The following is a 24,222-nucleotide window of genomic DNA, read 5'->3' as shown; positions in this document are numbered from 1 at the left end:
TAGATAAACACAGGATTCTGACTATCTGTCTTCCAATGGGAATCGCACCACACGTGGAGGACTGTGACACTTGGGATACAGTCTTTGCTTCCATATACACAAAAACACATGGTGTACCATCCATGTCAGTAATACCAGATGTGCTAAAACAAATTCAAGATGAATATGGTCCAGAACCCGCTTTAACTCTTGGTATGAAATTACTGAAAGACTTCAAGCAGGTCTCGACTATATTATTAGCCAACATAAAGGGAGAAGCAGCAAACGTGGCGATTCGCCAAAGGTTAAAAGAGACAGATATAGCAGACCAACCAACTGAAATTGCCAGAATCATAGAGAAATCCTATGAAGAACTAGGAAGAGATAGTCTGGGTGGAATACCGGTAAAACCTCAACTGATTGAAAGTCCTGAAAAGATATTTATTAAAAATAATTTAAACACTCAAAAAAAGAGCTGGGATGGAAACAAACAATCCAATCCTAAAGAAAAAAGATTCCAGTCCAGAGGAAGGTCTCCTCGGCGGAGAGAAAGATCTCCGAACCAAGGACGCAGGTCTCCCCAAAGTGAGCCCTCTGGGAAAAAATACAACCTTAGAAATAGGGATAATATAAAGAAACCTGATAGATATCAAGATATTGATACACGTCCCTCTCAATCTTTTCAGACTTCCTCGCAGAAATCGGAAAGAAGAGGACGATCAGAACACAGGGAAGAGCACGTCAAGTCCAAAGACAAGGAACCTGCTCATCCAAATAAAAAGTTACAATTTCCAAAAAAGAAGTTAGCCAGTATTAAAGTAATCAACAATGCCGAGAATACTGAGGACACAGCTGAAAAACGGAGAATGGGCTCAGACAATGCTAGACAGCGCAGCAGAAGTGAGCATAGCTCGCAAAGTCCTTATGAATCATCTGGAGACAGTGGACACGAATGAATATATTCAAGTGGAAACTGCAGACACCAGAGTTAGCAAACCCCACAAAATATATGAAATAACATTACGTATAGAGGGGGATAAGACTAGAAAAATAAGGGGTCTCTTTTGGGATAATCTCTCCCAGGGCTATGACATCCTTCTAGCTGAACGAGACTGGCCACCCGAGTTTGTCAGGGAGTGCCCTCATGGCGAAGAAATAATTATGCCTGCCTTCTCAAATCATATTCCAATTCATAAAAAATATACACCTGCTAGAAAGTGGGCAGTAGCTCAAGCTCCTGCTTTATATAAAAATCATGTAGGATGGGATGAGGACTCTCCTCCTCACAAAATCCAGTTAAAATCACAACCTACTGCACAGAGGCAGTACCCAATTAAGCAAGAAGCTAAAAAACAGGTAAAAGAGATCCTAGATCAACTTGAATACCAGGGGGTGATTGAAACTTGCACCTCACAAATGAACAATCCTTTGTTTCCTGTCTCCAAACCAGACAACTCATATCGTCTAGTTTTGGACTACAGACACCTTAACTCATGTTGCAAAACTTTTGCAGTACAAAACTCACATAGTGCTGCACTAATGAATAACAAAGTGCGCAAAAAATACAAAACAACATTAGACATCTCTAATGGATTCTTTTGTCAAAATATAGCACCAGAGAGCAGATATTTGACTGCATTCTCGGTAAATGGCTCGCAAAAAAGTTTCTGCCGTTTACCCCAGGGGCACAAGAATAGCCCAGGATTATTCTCAAAGAGATTAACAGAATTACTACAAACATACGATGACGAGGCATTATCATATGTCGACGACATTTACCTAACAGATGATGACTTGGATACTCACTTGAAGAGAGTGAACACCATAATACTTGGGTTCGCAGCAGAGGGTTACAAATTCAACTTTAAAAAATCAAGAATTGCCCATCTAACAGTCCTGTTTTTAGGATTTGAATTATCAAGTGAAGGCAAAAGCCTGGCTGACAATTTCCTAGAGAAATGTGCTGTACTCCAAGCTCCTAGAACACTAAAAAACTTACAATCAATTCTAGGCTTCCTAAATTTCGGAAGAACATACATTGCAAATTACGCAGAAAGGGTAAAACCCCTTTATGATCTAATAAAACCAGATTTTAAAAGAATCAATTGGACTCAAAAACACACAGAAATTTTGAGATCTTTACAAACAGACATGCTAATTAAAACAAAATTAGAAACACGTGATAACACACGTAATCTTGTGATTCGAGTCATCCCAGGAAGATGCGGATTCACATACCTGACCTCTAATGAGGGAGAAAAGGTACCAATTGCATACAAATCACACTTGTACATAGAAGCTGAAAAGAAGTTCAGTATTAAAGAAAACATTGTTCATGCAGTTCAAACGGCTATAGCAAGAGGAAAAAGACAACGCTGACGGTAGACGTATCACAGTCAGAACAGCGGAGTCAGCCTTTGAGGCATTAACAACCCCATGTAATTTACCAACAACAGCGTTGAATCCAGAATGGATACAATGGGTGAATTCAATTACAACGGACAGAGTAAAATACTACTTTGATCCAAAATTAAAGGAATTAAAATATCTAGAATATGAAATGACATACCCTCTGCCAATCGACATTCTGCCTTTACGACAATACACCTGTGTAATACATACAGACGGGCATGCTCAACCCTCAGTTTGGGGGGAGCTGGCTTACAAGGCAACATGCGAAATTGTAAAGGAAGTGTGGCGCGGAGGTAAATTAAGACCTCTACTTACAAAAACACACTCAGTGGACAAAAATTCAGAACAACAAACTGAAATAATAGCGTTAAAAATGGCGCTAGATAATGCCGATCGCGAATTCCCGACACTTATTGTGTGCGATTCATATTACTGCGTCAAATCATACAATAACGATTTGCAGAAATGGATACAAAACGGTTACAAAGATGACACAGGTGCAACAATAAAGCAAAAAGTGCTTTGGGAACAAGTAGCTCTTTTACAGAAAGAACTACCAAAAACTCACGTGATACATTCAGTGAGTCATCAGCGTGATGGCGTTCACGTTGCAGGGAATTCATTGGCTGAGAAAGCCACAACGGCAGCAACTGAATCAGCTTCCGTAGTCAAGAAAAAGCGTGCAGTAAAATACATTGACGGTGAAACAGTGCTGGCAGTAAAAACGTCATCAAAAGGCGACTGTTCGGCGCTACCGATCAATTATCCACTCAATTATACATACATAATCGATGCAAACTCCGTTCCTTTTGCTCGAATCCCTGGAGTGGGGGATAGAGTGATTCCAAACACGGACAGGAGAGGCTTGTTAATAGCTGACGCACATATGGGTGAGGGTCTCAGACACCTTAAACAAAAAGATTCTCTGGAAGAATTACAATCAGTGTACTGGTGGCCAGGTATGAGCCTGCATCATCACATCTTTGTAAAGAATTGCCCAGACTGCAATAGAGATCGCAGTGGCGAGCGAGGAGGACTATTACCATGGCACTTCGCTCCAGAAACACAACAAGAATAAAAAAGTACCCATCACAAAAAAGCGTTATATTAACACATAAAGACTAATTTACACTCATGATGTAGGACCCCAGCGCTCAGCTGACGTCTGGACTGTTATAAAAAGATTTGCGAGTCTATAATGGCATATACGCTAGGAGCATGCTACGTTTTGACTAATGTATTCCCTTTAGCCTTCAAGCTTATGGGGAAGCAAAGCCAGATGAGCATAGCATAGCGGGACTCTTCTCACTTCCTTCCTGAGGGATACGGGATGGTGTAAAGAAAAAAACAAAGGCATAAAGCAATCTATAACAGCGAAGGTATTAGGTTCGGGAGCTGGGTGGGTCAAACATCTAATAAGTGTCCAACGTAGTCTAAATAACCTGCCAAGAAATTCTCTGAGGGGATTCAGTCCGTACGAATTATTGTTTGGAACTAGAATGATGGTCTTAGATCTTGACAGTCAGACTTCAGTGGTTAAAGAAAAAAGCTTTGATATCAAAGATCGTTTGGCTATTTTACAGGACTTAAACGAAACAAGGAAAGACCTGAGCAACATAAAGTTTAAACAACAGCCAACGACCACTGAAGAAAAACCACCTGTCCCAGCAAGACCTGTCTGGATTCCAAAAGTCGGGGATCTAGTCAGAGAAAAGATCGTGGTAAAGAAGGAATTTGGGCCTTCTTACAGAAAAGCAGTTCCTGTCTTGTCTATCAACGGGACAAGATCAGTAGTACTACCGCCCCTTGCTGGTAAAAAGGAGAACAGAGTTGTATCAATCGACCTGATAAAACCACAATCATGTGGCCGATAACAAACAGTAGGCCTAGTGGACTCCCGATGAGTAGTAGAACACCAAGGTTTGCTACAAACACAGAGGTTCAATCTAAGAGGCTACTCACATTTGAAATGCCAAAAGAACAACAACAAGGACTATGCAACAATGCTATGGAACTTAAACCTCTAAAAACCCAAATAAAAACATTTAGCAGAGACACACCAATCTACAATCAAGTAACAAATGACTATTCTGCTGCAACAAAAAAAACTGATAAAGCAAATAGCAATCCTGAAGCAATAGGAACAATAGACAGAACGACATCCGGTTACTTCATCAACTTCAGTGATTCATCTGAAAACCTGAGTGAATCAAAGGAACAAACATCAACAAAAACCTTTAAAAATAAAGCTAAGGAACGTTTTCAACATCTGAAAGAAACCTATCTGATTTCTCCATGGATTGAATTCTGGGTGGCCTTAGATGCACTTATCCTCATACTTTGGCTCATCATGGTACTATGTTTGGGACACTTCATTGAGGGAAAATATGCTAAAATGGACACAGCAAGCCAGAAAATCAACTTGATCCTCAAACCACACACGTCCTCGCATGTCGAGAAAAGAGAACTTTCGTCAGTCAACTTCACAGCCAATCCTATACCCGGTGGGGTAGCATGGGACAATACTGATTATGAAATCTACGGTCCGGTTGAAATCCTGAAGTATCCACATCAAATCAAGATCTCATTGAGTGACTTTGTAAAACCGAGCTCAGTTGCTGATGATTGGGACGTTGAAAGCATTAATAATATGATGTCTGACCTAGTGATGTCTGCTAAATTTACAAAACATGATTATTTGCAGGGTTCATCTAATTATGATAAAATGCTCTGCTATAATCACTATAGTAATTATTATCTGCATAAATCAGCACAACCTAGAAATGTTTTAAATTATAATCAATGGGAACACTGTGCAACCCCTCCAAAAGGTAGCTCAAGAACTTTTTATGACAAATATTCATATTTTTCGTGGTTCAACACAAGTAATGCAGAAACATTTTATTTCAAATTATCAAATAAGACAGGTACAAAGACCATGCTTACAAACACTAAATTGATATATTCAGACTCGTTTTTTGAACAAATGAGTACATTTGGTATTTGATTACTGGGACAAAAATGTTGAAGTAAAAAGTGTTTGGGGTACAAAAGAATGGCAAGTACAAGGTATAGAATCATTGTTTAGAGCCTGCATGATCCCAGAACAAATTATATTTTTGAATGACACTGTTCAACAAACTACCTGTCTTGGCCTAGCCAAAATCAAAGACTTAAACAAACCGTCTATTCCAAAGCCAACAATGAACAGTAATAGCTCTATAGATGAGGAGATAGACGTAAACCATATATTAAGCCAAAACAGAACACATCCAGATTGGAAAAAGTGGTTGATCTGGCCCACAGATACTAATAACTGTCAAGACAGATTCCTGAACAAAATCCAGGGGTTCAAATTGACCAGGCCAGACCCTAGATATTCCCAAAGACAACACCCAGGGATAATTACCAGGTACAGTGTGGGCAAGCTCTGCCTTCAATGGCTACAAACATCCACACTGTCAGAAATTAAACAACACCTAACTTTACTTACTGATGGTGCTGACTTGCTCCTTCAGACGCCGACCAGGCTCACGTCATCAAAAGAAACGTATGATCTCCAAGTTGCAAGGACAACGGCAGAGATTCATTCATTGTTATCAACTAATTCCCCCATACATTTCGCAGAAATCCTGAACGAAATCTTAAATATTTCTGATACCAGTGGAGTCTCAAATGTATTTAAGACAGTGTTTTCGGGGGCTCTAACACCATTTAAAGCCATTCTGGGTATTTTTCCAGACTTTGTCCATTCCATCTTTGGTGGACTTCCTCTCCTTTTGGGACTAGTGGCAGGAATCCTATTTTTGATTCTGTTATTTTGCTATGGCAAACCGTGTCACAGACAAAACACCTGCGACAAGGGAAGAAACAATCCTAGCCATTGGATACCGGGACCGGATATCTAAAATCCTTGGACTATCCCGACTTAGAGACCTGAACATGACTTGGTTTCTTTCATTTAGACCTATGTGGCAAAGCTGTGTTTTACCCGTATTAAGGTGCTTGCTATGCGGAGAAGAATGCGTGTTGGACACCTGTCTGACGCTACAATCGGATGCGCCAATGGATGCAGAAACTTTGTTGGGTCCGGTCACGGCTCATGCATTGTGCTGTCCCCAGCGGCTACCAATCCTGATGACGGCATTCGTGGAGACTTCACCACTACGATTGAGGGGTAGTGAGTTTCAAGATGAAAGCAGCATCGATCAGGTACGACCTTCTGTCAGCTATGCTGATCAAAACATCAATGGAGGCAATCATGCTCATGAATGCATGGTAACATCTTTTTCCGAGTTAATGGAACTTTCACAGGAAGCTGTTGACAGCTTTTTCGAGAGTCTAAATGATATGATGTTCTCACCAGAGCAGAAATAATGACTTTCGAGCAAGCTAGCACAAGGCGTTCCCAACACCCTGAATTTGGCCTTCAATTTTGATAATAGAATATAATGCACTAATTTTTCTCCAGTTTACGGACAGCGGAACATAATTTTTCAGCGGCCCCAAATTATTTTGCAATTTTTCGGGACACTTATCTTCTGCTTAAAGTAGAAACTATTCTTAGAGAACTATATTTCTATTTTAGGACCTTTAGAGTCATTAGCTGCCCTCTGGCCTGTTCATAAATATTTTATTTTGTGATGAAATGGTCTCGCACTTTTTCTTCTGTATTAAGAGCCATTTCATGTGTTATTTTCAATATTTTATTAATGATGATGTATGAATATGCGTGATTAATTTAGCATTTTTCAACTGCTTGAGTGCATATAATGCTTATGAATATTTTTTTCTCGTATATTACATAATTCAAAATGCATATGGATGTATTTTGGGGTGGTACGGTATACACATGCTCTACTAGTATATTTACTATGCCTAGATCTTGTAAATATGGACATAGTCTGCGTGGAGTGGGTGTGATGTATTCCTATAGGTTCTGTATCGATCCCCCTATTCCTGACCCTGTTCTGGTTAATAATTAACTAGCAGCCAACCCACGGTGCAAAAACCGTTATCTGATTAAGCCACACCACGGCACAGAAACGTGTTATCTGATTAGGTCTTAACGCATGCCATCTAATTAGACAAGCACTATTCCTCCAGCCCCTGATAAGGCATACGGAGTTCTCAAAACAAATCAAACCTATGACAACCTGGGAAAATCCCTGCGGCCATTGTTTTGATTTCACCGAGAACTTCAGCAAAAGAATGTGCGAACAAGCCCGTTCGTATGACATCCCTATTGACGTATCCATGTCCATCCTTACGTCAATCTCGACACCTTACAGGTATAAATATTACCGACATTGCCTTAAGCAAACACACGCTGTGGTGACGAGATCGGAGCAGCGAGACGTGCTGAGGAGCCCAGCAGAGAGCGAAGCCCACACGCGCTGCCCCGCCTTCCTGACGCGCTGAGAACGAGACACTGTTTTTCTCCTGCCGAGAAATCCAGCTCCGGCGCTTCCAAGCGGCCCTCGCAGGCAGCTGGAATATCAAGACCAGAGACGAGAGATACCAGCCCTCAACCATTCTAGATCTCAGGTACAGAACTGAACAACCCCTTACAGAGTCAGTCACTTGGCAAAACAAACTTAACTTAAACTGCTACTTATCTACTCCCGCCCACGTATTAGGCTTAGGTCAGGTACATTGGGGTAGGCGTGGTTAGAAGCACCAGTTGAGTACGATTAGTCAATGTATATATCTATTTTATCGATTTTAAATATCATATGGCTTAGAAACCATATCAATGCTTCTGCAGTATTATTTTATACTCCTGCTTTTATTGTATGCACTTTACTTAACCATAAGTATCGCAATAATATCGATTCATTTCTCTTGTACGAGAAAAGAGACTGATCAATAAATAACATCTTTTATTGAACACGCCCGTCTCTTCCTTTTCTCTACAATCTGGTGAAACTAAGAATGCACTGAACTGACTGAGTAAAATAAGTTGTCTATTGTTTTCACACGACTCTAGAGATACACTCTTGATTAGGGGAGAGCAAAGTTGTCATGTTCTATGGTTGTCAGAAACTAAATCCCTTCTTGTCTATCCAGGGAGGTTAAACTCCTCCTTGCCTATTCGAGAAAGTTTCTAGTGAACTCTGAGCTAGCTGGCAAACCCAAAACTTTAAGTCTAATATCGTCAGTAGAAGACCTAGTTAACCTCCGTCCTGGGTCTATACTACTGAAGGTATTATTCCAATGCGCAGAGCCTATTGGGATAATAGGAACTACACTACAGTGTCTTGTAGGTTGCTAGAGAGTGTTTGTACAGCTCCTTGTCAGTAAGGCTGTAATTAGTCCTCCACTTTCTTTCCAGTAAACCAGGCTTCTGAGGGCATAGTTCTCGACTTCTTTTTACTATTTTTTACTGGTGCTGTACAATCCAGAGATGAAGTAATCCACAGGTGAAAAGACGATGCAGCCTCATCGGGGTCGTTAAAAGGCAAGGGACAGTTTAGATGTAATGATGAGGTTAAGGCTTCAGGTGTAATAATGTGCAGGGACAAAAGTTGCTGGCTGTCTTGGGTAGAGAACAGATTGATGTCACAGTGTAAGAGATTTGAGTTTTAAGAGTGAACATATCAGCATGATGGTCTGACCAGATCAGAGGGAGTGAGGGTGAAGTACGAAGAAAGTTTTTGTCAGAAGAGATTCCATCTAGCAGGTGACCTGCCGAGCGGGTTGTGCCGTAACATTTTGGGAGGGACCCATGCTCTCCATTATGTCAATTAGGTGTGCAGCATCCTTGTTGTCATGCAAATGAAGATTAAAATCACCCAAGTTAGTGAAGTCCGACGAATGAACCATGGTGTTTAGAAGTTGGCTCAAGGCAAGTAAGAAAGGTGTTCTGGGACTAGGGGGTCAATAAATGAGCTAACCATAAAGCGACTGATTGTTAGTGAGCTGGATTTGGAAGAATAGCGCTTCAAGGTCATTGAGGCAGTTAGTATTTATTCATTGTTGGGATTTTAAAGGAGGTGGCCGGAGACAACTAGCCACAGGTGGTGATATGTCCTCGATTATTTTATTGTTTTTCTTTATGCTGTAACTTGGTTAGATGCTAGCGTGCAAAGGTGAATGTGTTATAACACAGTGTGATAAATTTCTATGGGATTTGCTGAATTCACAATTCAAAAAATCAGTTGACGATTTGCCTACAATGTGTCGCGTTCATAATTAAATCAACTGTGAGCATACCAGTTGGGATGTATGACATTACAACGCATGCTTTTACCACGCATGCCTTTACAACGCAGTATTTACAACGCATTCCTATACAACGCATAGCGCATTGGGGTGCTGGATAGTGAATACTTTAATTTACTATTCCAACTCCAGTCCCCGTGGATAGTAGGGAAGGTGTTGGATAGTAAATTAAATCTATTCCCTATCCTAGAGCGCCCCCCAGTGCAATGCGTTGTAATGGTTTGCGTTGTAAAAGTTGCGTCGTAAAGGCACTGCGTGGTAAAAGTTGCGTTGTAAAGGATGTTTCCCTACCAGTTGTGCTCCATCCTCTGTGAGTGTACAATTTGTTGAGTGGCTTTCTAAAACAGACTGCTGCAAACCTTGTTAGTACATTGAGTATTGTCACTAATCATACTGCCAATCATAGTACATTGAACATTCTGGGTAGGTGGTGGTCAGGGTTGGCTTGGTAAGGCGGGCATGCGGGCAATGGCAGAGGGGGCGGTATCCGAGTTCCAGCTGTGGGCTGCTTTTTTGGACAGCCTGGGGGGAGGGCGATTTGGGTGATCTGTGTGTTGTTCAGATTCAGCCAGTGGCCCAGTGGGAGCCTGATTGGCCGTTCTGGAGGCAGATGGGCATCTATTACCTCCCTTTTAAGTCAAGCAGAGGTGTCACTCCCTTTCTCTCGCTGGGCATGCCCATTAATGCATGCATATTGAGCGGGGACAGGGGGCCCAAGCAAAAGTGGCCTGACTTGTTTTTAGGTCTGTCCAGTGCTACCTAATCCGTTATTTTTCTCCCCGTAGTAAAGTAATGAAAACATGTCTCTGTCAGAGCCCCCCCCCTCCTCTTTTTATAGAACTTCGCCGAAGCAGTGTTTTGTAGAAAGGCAGTATGGAAATGTGGGCCACTTTTTTTTAGCGTGCCGATTTTTCATCCCAGTCGAACCCTGGTGGTGGTGCCTGACCTGCATTCCATCTGCCTGACGTGTGTTCCATTGGAGTGAGGCCTGTTGTCGTCAAATGGCTTGGTCTTGTTGTCACTGTTGTCGCCAGTGTGTCAAACGTAAATCCACAGCATCCATGTCAGCCCCTCGGTCTGCTGCCAGGATCACTTTATACTTTCGGTTCAGTTCTGTGGTATTTTTTTGCACCAGTAGTAAAAAATACATACTGCAATCTTAACTGCTGGTGATAAAGCTCTAGAAATTAAAACACAAAAGCAACAGTTCATAAGGGATACCACATTGTGAGATTACCACCCAGCAGAGTGGTAATCACAGGTGATAGGTGCTGTACCGCCCCTTTATTTCTTTCACACCGGAACCTTAAACTCTTTCTCTTGAAAGTGTTCTCTTGTTTCGTTCGTTGTGTACACGTTTCTCTCGATCTCGGTTTATTTGTCTTGGTTGTTCTTGCTTTCTCAGGCCACCTATTCTATTCATAGGTTGCCAAGGTTTCTTTCCCTTCCGTCTTCTTTTGGCTGAAGCTTGTTTTAAAGGAAGCTAAGTATTTCCGAAGGGTCTGCCAAGAAGCCATTCATGTTGAGACACATGACGATCATGGTGCAGTGATGAAAGCAGGAAATAAGGGGCAAGTGACCTGTCTCATAAGTACAGCAGCGATCTGGCATTCAGACTGATTCACAGAGGAAAAGAAGTTGGACAAGACACCTGTACAGGTTTGTAGAGCTTGAGAATTCAAATGATGAACTTTTGATAATGTGTATAAAAACGTATTGTTAATGCTCTAAAATATTAGGAAAACTATACTTTTAGTCGGATTCCTCAGACAGCTGCTGAAATACAGACGGTTTATCTGAAGCAGTGTTTAAATTGTGCAGGTGGTTGCAGTTGTGGGTGGAACCTGCTCTTGTTTTTGGCGACCAGAACTTATCAGACTTTGATCGAGAGAACAGGAGAAAAAGGGGGGAAGAAGGAGGAAGAAAAAGACAGGGAAAAAGTGACATTAGAAGAAAAGAGGGGAGAAAGAGTCAGAAAATGGAATTAAAACTAAGTAGGCTTGATATTCAGCAATCACAGCTTTCTCCAGCACAACCATTGGCCTACTAAGAAAAATGTTGGCTACTGTACTGATCTTCTTTTTGTTACAAATTAAGCACTGGTGGAATGAGTGTAAAGTGGGTGAAAATGTAAAAGTGGAAGGGAGTTCAGCCTCTTTGTCTGAGAAAAAAGGCTCTAATTTATTTGAAACATATGATTTGCATCTGTGATGATTGGTCAAAACAAATGCATTGTATGCACGGCCACACACACATGCCCAATGCCCAAACTACACATTGTGTCCACATGTTAACTTGCTTCAATGTAGTTTAATATATATGTGTATGTATATATATATATATTCACTGAAAAAACCATAGGTTATAGACCATATATAGTTAGGAATTAGCATTTACAAAACCTTGAAAATTCACTGAAAAAACCATAGGTTATAGACCATATATAGTTAGGAATTAGCATTTAAAAAACCTTATTTTACTCACACAAAACCATTGAAATTCCATATATAGTTAGTTGCACTAACTATATATCGCGCACCCGCAATCCACTGCTGATCATGTCACATATTACATCATTCATGACATGGTCAGTGACATCACTGATGACATCACTGATGACATCTCAAATGACATCACTGATGACATCACTGATGACATCATCCAGTGACTGTGTGTTTCTGTAAAGTTTAAATATGTTTTACATATTGAAAAATAAGTAGATGTAGAAGTGTCTAAATAAAAGATTTAGTAGGTGCGTGACTGACTGTATGAGTGAGTGATTAGATGTGTCTCACTGAGTGCATGGGTTAGTGACTAAACTGTCTTAATGTGTGCATCATTATGTCTGTTGTTCTGTAAAGTGCTGCATGTGTTGATCAGTAGCTATATGAGTAACTATATGGGTTATTGATTGATTGTCCAAGTATTTGTATGGGAGACTGAGTGTGTGTGTGGCTGGCTGAGAGATGTGTGACTCTGTGCAGATCAATGTGTTATTGTATCAATGATTGTATAAGAGAGTAAGTATGTGTTAGTATAGGTTTGAAAATGTAAGGTACTCTATGTTTAACTGTATAGATTAAAAAATGGAAGTGTGATGGATTCTTTACAGGACTGACTAGGTGTGTGAATAACTCCATGGATGAGTGGCAGAGTGTGAGTGTCTGTATAGGTGTATGAGTGCATATGATAGTGTTGTAAAGATGAGTGATTGTATGTATGAATGATTGTATGGGTGAATAAGTGAATGTGTGTGTAGACGTAGGAATCAGTGAGTGCGTATGTAGTAACTAGTATTGGTGTGTCAATGGTTTAAAAAATTATATTCTGTATTTAACACTGGGTGTAACAGAGGTTATATTAAAGTGTGAGGAGATGCATTATATGATGTCATCAGTGATGTAATTTGAGATGTCCTCAGTGATGTCATCAGTGATGTCATTTGAGATGTTATCAGTGATGTCATTTGAGATGTCATCAGTGATGTCATCAGTGATGTCATTTGAGATGTCATCAGTGATGTCATCAGTGATGTCACTGACCATGTCATGAATGATGTAATATGTGACATGATCAGCAGTGGATTGCGGGTGCGCGATATATAGTTAGTGCAACTAACTATATATGGAATTTCAATGGTTTTGTGTGAGTAAAATAAGGTTTTTTAAATGCTAATTCCTAACTATATATGGTCTATAACCTATGGTTTTTTCAGTGAATTTTCAAGGTTTTGTAAATGCTAATTCCTAACTATATATGGTCTATAACCTATGGTTTTTTCAGTGAATTTCAATGGTTTTTTAATAGCAAATATCATAAGCTGTCGAATGTCAAGTACGTGGTAAGTGAAAACATTTTCGTGTTTATGCACACTGATCTGCTTTGAATGGTGCCCCCCCCCCCCTCATTTCTATTAGGAGTACTCTCTCTTTGCAGATAGTGAAAGGTAGTTAACGCAGGTCTTTGCCCCCATTGTAATCCGTCGTGCCTGCTTCTCTCTCCATTTGATTGATTGTTATCCAAGTATTTACTGTTTTAGAATTAGTTCTCTTTGGTTCATTCTCTATTTACAAACAAACACAGAGTCGCAATACTCTGTTTAGTCTTTGCAGATAACGAAAAATCGTGTAAAAAAAAAAGAAAAGGAATCGAGCAAAATCAGTAGGCCACTAATGGGATCTCTTTTTGACCTCGCTAAAATAGAAACATTAGGAACAACCCCTCATGACAAATACAAAACTAGTGAGATGAACTGAACTCCACACAATGATGGCTGCAAAACAGCTCGGCTCCGCCACCCACCCCGCCCAAAATAACGATAAAGAACGGCTGCCATGATTGGTTGCGGAATGACCACGACGGAGCTACGAAATGGTGCTGCTCTCATGCTAACCCCAGCTTCAGTCTGAAACATCCAGAAACACTGTAGACTACCAATTCGATCAGTTCCGGTAGCGCCCCAATGTAACCCGGTAGAGAAGAACTAGCTCTCCCCTCTTTGACTGATGGTTCTTGTTGCCTGTCCCTTCTGTTGTCATTTAACAGAACTATTTAGCCTGCTGAAAGGGGTTGTGTTCCGACCGCTGGTTGGTGGAGACATTTTGACTATATTCTGTACCTGCGTTGTCGCGTAATGCGTCATATGACGCTCCGCGTTAGCGCATCCGGAAGTCATCCGGGGCGCGCAGCGCGTAACGTAAGCATAACAAGTCATGTGACTTGTTAATAAAACTTTTCATTGGTTCATTTTACTTTTCTTATTGTAATGATGAAAGGCTTGGTCATATGACCTAAAAATTACGCTTTTCATTACTTCCGAACATTATTTTTTCTTAAATATATGTTATAATGTTCCAGGCTAATGTACTTTCCCGGAAATTTTACAACTGTCCTGCAAGTAAAATATATTCTTTTTTCGAGAAAAAGAGCGTTTCTTCGTCCCATGACGGAGCCGTTGAGCAAAAGAGGGTCGACCTGCTGTCTTAGTCGCCGATACGCCTGAATATGAGATTCTTATCGATCACTTTATGTTGCAGGAATAGAAAACACAACAGCCCTTGACCATTTATCTTTACTGCGTTCCTTCGTATTATACCTTTTACCCTTCATGTAATTGGTCTGCTTTATTTCACTTGCCTTTTAATGATTCTAAAACAGTCACTATTATTAAAAACTTTACCAATGTATATACTACTACCATGTTTTCTTTTAAAAACCTTTATTGAGAAAATTTCATTATACAAATACGAGCCTATAACCACGTGGGCCTGCCACAGAGCAAACTGTAATCGTATATGATGAATAGACATTTACACTGTAGAGGAACGTAACGGGCGGGCCATTAGGTTGCAAGAACTAAGGTGTCTAACAGTTACGGAATCGGTGGACGTACATTTTATAATTAAAATACGACAGGGCCAGTTACAATAAAATTATCTAGATATACATTTGCGGGCAAGTACCATGGGTGACGTTAATTCGAACTTTCAACAGTACAGTAATCAATAACACATCAGAACTTAATATCAATAGGGATGTCAAAATATTCAATCAATTCTCGTCCCCGCCCGCCATGTGCTTCAAAACTGCATACGTATCTCGTGATTTCAAGGTTCTGCAACCAGTACACAACAAGGAGTTACGAGTCCCATTTATTCTGGCGCCATTTTGGGCGAGGACGGGCAGGTCCAGGATATAGTCAAAATGTCTCTACCAACCATCGACTATGATGATGTTCATATGCTGTATTTATTAGAGTAACACTCATCTGTCCACATGAAATTAATTTGCCACAATCTAAACATGTCATTTTAATCTTTCCAAAGTTCTTCTAAATATTTGGGACCGTTTCCCTTGCCTCTGAAGCTCTCAGTGCCACTTCTTTGATGAATGTACTAGCAGGTCAGGGGTTCTCCTCCAAATCTCTCTTTTATGCAGCACTATAATTAATTGGTGCCACCTCTCCATATGACGATGCATGGTATAGTTACCACAACTATATTTTTTTTCGGTTCCTCTGGAGAGTTCATCGTGGCAGATGAAGCGTGTAACGTACCGGGCATTTACCTTTTTTTGCATGTACAGGAAAGGAAAAAAAATCGAGCGTCCGAGTTCTAAGGTGTCCCAGGGCCATTTTGGTGGACCAGGCCCAAATCCAAAGAACAGCCATCTCACAGGCTAATGGGGCGACCCACGCCGAGTTTCAGCATTGTAGGATGACCACACAAGTACAGCAACTTGCTAGACATCACCTCGGTGCCATCCGGATCTCGGCGCCCCACTGCAGATGAAGTGCCTCTCAACTATGAAACCACCACGGTGACATCCGGATCTTGGCGCGTTGTGCTGCCTTCGGCCTATTCGCACATCGGTCCGCTACTGACGCCATCTCACAGGCTAATGGGGCGACCCACGCCGAGTTTCAGCATTGTAGGATGACCACACCAGTACAGCAACTTGCTAGACATCACCTCGGTGCCATCCGGATCTCGGCGCCCCACTGCAGATGAAGTGCCTCTCAACTATGAAACCACCACGGTGACATCCGGATCTTGGCGCGTTGTGCTGCCTTCGGCCTATTCGCACATCGGTCCGCTACTGACGCCATCTCACAGGCTAATGGGGCGACCCACGCCGAGTTTCAGCATTGTAGGATGACCACACCAGTACAGCAACTTGCTAGACATCACCTCGGTGCCATCCGGATCTCGGCGCCCCACTGCAGATGAAGTGCCTCTCAACTATGAAACCACCACGGTGACATCCGGATCTTGGCGCGTTGTGCTGCCTTCGGCCTATTCGCACATCGGTCCGCTACTGACGCCATCTCACAGGCTAATGGGGCGACCCACGCCGAGTTTCAGCATTGTAGGATGACCACACCAACTTGCTAGACATCACCTCAGTGCCATCCGAATCTTGGCATCTCAACGCCTAGTGGTATCTTCCATACAAAAAATATTGTTACGCTGCCTTTGGCCCCATTCGCACATCAGTCCGCAACTTAGACATCACCTCGGTGCCATCCGGATCTTGGCATCTCAGCGCCTTGTGGTGTCAGTCAGAAAATATTGTTGTGCTGCCTTCGGCCTATTCGCACATCGGTCCGCTACTGACGCCATCTCACAGGCCAACGGGGCGCCCCACGCCGACTTTCAACATTGTAGGATGGCCACAGAAGTGCGACAACTTACTAGACACCACCTCGGTGCCATCCGGATCTTGGCGCGTTGTGCTGCCTTCGGCCTATTCGCACATCGGTCCGCTACTGACGCAAACTCACAGGCCAACGGGGCGCCCCACGCCGACTTTCAGCATTGTAGGATGGCCACACCAGTGCGGCAACTTGCTACACACCACCTCGGTGCCATCCGGATCTTGGCGCGTAGTGAAGCTGCAGCAGCTGCAAATAAGCTTCAGACAGTGTTACAACCGCTGCTCAGAACTCTCAACTATGACACCACCTCGGTGCCATCCGGATCTTGGCGCGTTGTATTGCCTTCGGCCTATTCGCACATCGGTCCGCTACTGACGCCGCCTCACGTGCCAACGTATTTTCTCCGCATTTTATACCCTATGCCGCATAACAGGTCATGTGACTTGTTTATAAAACTTTTCATTGGTTCATTTTACTTTTGGTTTCCGAATGATGGAAGGCTTGATCATATGACCTAAAAACAACACTTTTCATTGGATGAAAACTTTTTTTTTCCCCCAAACGATGAAAGCCCCACCTTGTTTCTGGATGTTTCAGACTAAACTGGCGTCAGCATGAGAGCACCACCATCTCGTAGCTCCGTCGTGGTCATTCCGCGAGCAATCATGGCAGCCGCTCCCCACCAGAAGCCTGCAGGAGTCGGGGCCCCCAAAACTTTTGATGAATTCTCAAGGCGGAGGGGACGCTTTCGAGAATGGGGTCCAAGACCTAGCAGACAAGCGTCCGATTTCCAAGGTGTCCCAGGGCCATTTCAGTGGACCACGCCCAAAAAGGAAAGAGCCTGCCGCCATTTTGAGAGTCCTGTGGCAGCCGCCTATCGCTGCACCGCAAGAGTGGGCGCAACTCAGCTGAATGGCGGATTTTGACACAGTGGACCAAAAGCGGACGGAATGGCAACTGAAACGGTAAAGGGGCGCCCCACTAAAACAGATGAGACTCCACCTGGAGAGGCCCGTTCACGCCGCCTCCCCCGGGGCGCTCCACGCCGTTATTCGGAGCAGCATTGTAGGATACCAAAACCAGTGCGGCAACTTACTGGACATCACCTTGGTGCCATCGTTCTGCTGCCTTGGAACTATTCGCACAACAGTTTGCTACTGATGACCCACCCCCCGCGACGCCCCACGCCGTTATTTGCTGGGTGGCAACTTACTAGACATCACTTTCGTGTCATCTAGATTTCGGCGCGTTCTGCTGCCTTGGAACTATTCGCACAACAGTTTGCTACTGATGACCCACCCCCCGCGACGCCCCACGCCGGAAATCTGGACGTTGTGCTGCGTTGGGACTATTCGCACAGCCGACCGCTACTTCGTTGTTTTTCTCTAAAAATGTTTATATGTTATTACTATTTTTGTTTTCTTGTATATATTTATAAATTATTAAAGTTTTATAATCTTACTACTTTGTCGGAGTGCTATATATTTTTAATGTGACACATAATTGTAAAAACTTTGATGTACAAAGAGTCATCCCTGGAATCTTCCGCTTCACGCTCGGTCCCCTCCCCAATCACAATACAGGATGGTTTTCAGATAATAGCAACGCTTCTGCTGTGACGGATCTCATCGAGTGTGGGCCTTGATCTACTATAACTCCTTTGAAGAGGGGTGATTCTTTACAGCTGTGGCCATAAACTACATCTGCAGGGCTAGCTGATAGCCTAGGACCGGCCTGGACAATCGGACACAGAGGAAAAGGAGTGTCAGAGGGTGCGGTAGTGAATAGGGCGAAAGGGAGGTGTCGGGCGGGCACAGGGTGTGATTCTCAGGGAAGAGCAGCGCAGATGGGGGGAGGTTTATTACCCATGCATAAGACAGAGAGCGGGGGTGACCACGGCCTGGGTGAGATGCTTGCGAGGGTGGGGAGCCATGCTAAGGATTGACAGCGTGCACAGAGTGGGTCTGGTCAAGGCATCTAAAATGGCTGCCGTGCACGACAAAAGTGTGGCATTTGAAAAAAGACAAGATGGCGCACACAATGTTTTTCAACAATTCCTGATTTCCTTCGAATCGAACGTTAACAGACGTTGGGGCATATTACCAAAGTTAAGCGATATTTATCCCTAACGATGCATTGCAAAGATTTTTTTACCGTCAGAAATTATCGCAGATAAACCTTGCTATTATCAAGGTTTATCGCAAATACGATAAAAAACGAGCGCAATGCATTAATATCGCTGAAAACTCCGCGATATTCATGCATTACCGAGCTAATGCTCTTAGCCATGTTATCCACCTCCCATTGGATAACATGGCTAAGAACTGCTCAGGGCAGCTGTTACTTTTTGGAGATATTCGCGCTTATCTCGAATATTTCCAAAAGTTGATAATAGGAGATAGCGATGTTAGCGACTGTTTCCAGTCGCTAACATCTTGGCATGCCCACTTTGCATGTCATTAGTGATAAATATCACTCACATGCAAAGTGGGACCCAAGATGGTCGCTATCTCCTACTAGCCGTCGCTAACTGGTGTTAGCAACAGCTAGGTAATACAGATATAATTTTATCTCCGCGAAGCGGAGCGCTGTTACAGATATATATCTTGTTTTTGAACGTTAATTTCTCAAAATGCACTGAAGCACATATATTGAGACATAGCAAAGGCACATCGGGCTACCAGTCCCTAATATTTTACCAAGTTTCGTGCAAATCCATTCAGCCGTTCGATTATTATTATTATTTTTTTTTTTTTGCCCCGCGGGGCCCTTTTAAAACCTCCACATCAAACCTAGGGGGTCAGCGAGGATCTACTATGCCCCCTTATGGTCATTTGCCCCTTCGCTTTGGCCTCCTCTTGTCTCTCGATCCTACCGAGAGACAAGATGGCGGCCGCTACGTACTGTTTGGAATGTTTACAGACACCGGAGAGCCAATCAGCTTCGCTTCGCAAAGCTCCGTAACGCGAAAAGTACGCGAAGCGGTGCGCTGTTACAGATATATATCTTTTTTTGAACGTTAATTTCTCAAAATCCACTGAAGCACATATATTGAGACCTAGCAAAGGCACATCGGGCTACCAGTCCCTACAATTTTGCCAAGTTTCGTGCAAATCCATTCAGCCGTTCGATTATTATTATTATTATTTTTTTTTGCCCCGCGGGGCCCTTTTAAAACCTCCACATCAAACCTAGGGGGTCAGCGAGGATCTACTATGCCCCCTTATAGTTATTTCCCCCTTTGTTTTGACCTCCTCTTGTCTCTCGATCCTACCGAGAGACAAGATGGCGGCCGCTACGGACTGTTTGGAATGTTGACAGACGCCGGAGAACCAATCAGCTTCGCTTCACAAAGCTCCGTTGCGCGAAAAGTCCGCGAACCAGTGCGCTGCCCGGTCCGCTGTTACAGATATATATCTTTTTTTAAACGTTAATTTCTCAAAATCCACTGGAGCACATATATTGAGACCTACAAAAGGCACATCGGGCTACCAGTCCCTACAATTTTGCCAAGTTTCGTGCAAATCCATTCAGCCGTTCGGGCTAAAAGTGAGGCCAACCGCCCTATGGAAAACTCAATGTTAAAAACACGTTTTGGGACCCCCCTTTTTTCTCGGCCCCCACTGGACGAACCCCCCCCAAATTTTCAAGGGCTGCTCAGAAACAAAATGTGCCATTTTCCTGAAAATTTCAGCCAATTCCGTCCACAAACGCCAAAGTTATTAGACATAGAATTTTCAAAAAACCCATAGAGAAAAAATCCTAACTATATATACCTACTGGCGACCGCCAGTAGGTAATATATATATATATATATATATATATATATATATATATATATATATATATATATATATTCACTGAAAAAAACCATAGGTTTCAGGAGTTGTATAGTTAGGAATTAGCTTTTAAAAAACCTTTGAAATTCACTCAAACAACTATAAGTTTTAGTGGTGTTATAGTTAGCTGGAGATTTTACTCATACAAAACCATTGAAATTGCTCCTATATAGTTAGTTGTACTAACTATATTTCACGCACCCGCAATCCACTGCTGATGATGTCACATATTAGATCATTCATGACATGGTCAGTGACATCACTGATGACATCTCAAATGACATCACTGATGACATCATCCAGTGAATGTGGTTTGCTTCGTTATTTAAATATGCATTATATATATAGCAATTTGCATTGAAGAATAAGTGGATATATATAAATAAATATTTGGATGGAGGATTTAGTAGCAGTGTAATTGACTGTTTACTTGACCAATTTATAATGTCTCACTAAATATAGTGGATAGTGACTAAACTGTGTGAATATCTGTATCACTTTGTCAGTTGTTGTGTAAACTGACTCTACAGTTGGTTACTAGCTATGTGAAAGTCTATATTAGTTATTGATTAGTTAACTGAGTATTTGTATGGGAGTGTGAAAGTGTGTGTGGTTCGGTGGGGGGGGGTGTGACTGTCCAAAGATGTGTGAATAGTTGATTCAGTAGATATATGAAGTTAAAACTACATGTTCTAACAGTTGTTTGGGTGAGTGAATATCTTTATGGGTGTGGTGATGAGCAAATATATTTCTAAATGGTACAGGTCCAACAAACTAGAAAAATAAAAGGCAGTGTATGTGTCAGTTGTTGTATATAAATAAGTATACATAAGACACAATGATTGTGTGAGTGACTGTATGGATAACTGTATACTTGTAATAATGATTTTATAATTCACTAAGTATGACTTACTATCTAAATGAATAGAAGAAGTGGTGTTTGTATAAGTGTTTTGCTAAGTAAATATGTAAGTATGATCCATTGTTTGCATAAGTGAGTAGGATGACTTCATATGTGAATAGGATGCGTGCTGTTGTTTAATGTCGATATAGATGTATAAGTATTTTTGATAGTGTTCTATTGTTCATTGACAGCATGTATGAGTGAATCCATAGGTAAGTGATTAGATGTGTGTATACATCTATGAATCACTGAGTGGATTTTTAGATACTTGTATTGCTGTGACAATGGATTTAAATATGATACTCTGTATTTTACAAAGAGTGATGAAAAATTGTAATAGTGTATGAAAAGGAGTATGTGATTGTCACGTGGATGATGTCATCAGTGATGTCATCAGTGATGTCATCAGTGATGTCATTTGAATTGTCATCAGTGATGTCACTGACCATGTCATGAATGATCTAATATGTGACATCATCAGCAGTGGATTGCGGGTGCGCGAAATATAGTTAGTACAACTAACTATATAGGAGCAATTTCAATGGTTTTATTTGAGTAAAATGTCCAGCTAACTATAACACCACTAAAACTTATAGTTTTTTGAGTGAATTTCAAAGGTTTTTTAAAAGCTAATTCCTAACTATATAACTCCTGAAACCTATGGTTTTTTCAGTGAATTTGAAAGGTTTATAAATGCTAATTCCTAACTATATAAGGCCTGAAACCTATGGTTTTTTCAGTGAATTTGCAAGGTTTTTTAAATGCTAATTCCTAACTATATAAGGCCTGAAACCTATGGTTTTTTCAGTGAATTTCAAAGGTTTTTTAAATGCTAATTCCTAACTATATAAGGCCTGAAACCTATGGTTTTTTCAGTGAATTTGCAAGGTTTGTTTAAATGCTAATTCCTAACTATATAAGGCCTGAAACCTATGGTTTTTTCAGTGAATTTCAAAGGTTTTTTAAATGCTAATTCCTAACTATATAAGGCCTGAAACCTATGGTTTTTTCAGTGAATTCGCAAGGTTTTTTAAATGCGAATTCCTAACTATATAAGGCCTGAAACCTATGGTTTTTTCATTGGATTCGCAAGGTTTTTTAAATGCTAATTCTATTAGCGGATAACGTTTTTATATATTAAAACATTTTTTAAATCTCAAATGCCTGCTTTGCTAACAGAGTTTTTAAGCACAGGCTCTTTTGTCTTGGGTGGCCATCTTGGGAGACTGCATATCAGAATTATTTTAATGAAATATAAGAGGATTTGAGAAGTCACTCAAAATGTGCCCTAATTTTTCTTTCTTCAGCACTAATCATAATTACTATGGCAAAATGAACCCCCTCATGTTGTTCCTTTGCAAATTAAATGTTGTAAGTGTTAACACTTTATTCCAATCAAGATGACTTCAGGTGTGCCATACTTTTGTCATAAGTAAGACTGTTAGCGCTCTAGTTGTTCTTGAGAACACTGAGGGACATTCTGTCATTGGACTATAGTTGGGCTACATCTGGCTGATATTTGGGCTACATTTGTTTTTTTTTGTCTCTGGTGGCAAATCTTTGGGCTACATTGGGCTACATTGGGCTACATTTGGGCTCTAACATATATATAGCCCAATGTAGCCCAATATATATCTTTTCAAAGTTAATTTTCGTAAAAACCACTGGAGCACATATCTTGAGACATAGCAAAGGCACATCGGGCTACCAGTCCCTACAATTTTGCCAAGTTTGGTGGAAAACAATACAGCCGTTCGGGCTAAAAGTGAGTCCAACCGCCCTATGGAAATTAACATGGGGAAAACACGTTTTGGGACCCCCCTTTTATCTCGGCCCCCGCTTGACGAATCCCCCCGAAAATTTCAGGGAAGGAACGGAGCGCCGCGAGGCAAAGTTAAGGAAAATTTCAGGAAGATTCCTCAACCGCCGCCAAAGTTATTCCCAATAGAATGTTGCGATTTCCCTATGGAAAACAATCCTAACTATATATACCTACTGGCTATCGCCAGTAGGTAATATATATATATATATATGTGTGTGTGTGTGTGTGTGTGTGTGTGTGTATATAGTGTGTGGTGCAACAATATTAGGTTAAAAATATCATGGGTCACAATATAGAAGGTAGGAGATGTGTTTGTTTTAGGTACATGTGTTCAGCTATATAATATTACTTCTTTAAATTTATAAGCGAGAGTACCCCTTGCTGGACATTATAAGGATGATGCAAGGCACCAAGGAGTTTCATAACCATATAGAGGCACGAGGCCTCTATATGGTATATATTCCCATATCATGGCAATGCATACCATATATATTTCCTTATCAGGTACGTAAGGGGGTACTTAATTTCTTGCAATACATGGTCACACCATCATTGTTCCGACAAATCACTCAAAAACGTGATGCATAGCCCTTTCATATGAAAGAAGTAGCATGTTTGGAAACATGAAGAATACAAATAAAACGTCTACTGCCATATTAAATACATCAACAACCTGTTAGATATCTGTTGCAAACATATATTAGAAACAGTTCAATACAAGTCTATTTGTTCAAAACAAATCTACAGTAGCTCAGAATGTGTAGAAACATGCAGAAGGTTCTAGCTTTTCTCTTAGGAGTGCAAAAACTAAACATATGCTCTCTGCTTGTCATGGTAAGCTGATAAAATGGAGCAGAAGAAAGAAAAGCATTGTTCCATTTTCGTT

The sequence above is a fragment of the Lissotriton helveticus genome, chromosome 10 (assembly GCF_964261635.1).
Source record: "Lissotriton helveticus chromosome 10, aLisHel1.1, whole genome shotgun sequence".
NCBI lineage: Eukaryota > Metazoa > Chordata > Amphibia > Caudata > Salamandridae > Lissotriton > Lissotriton helveticus.
Note: the sequence above shows the minus strand (reverse complement) of the source record.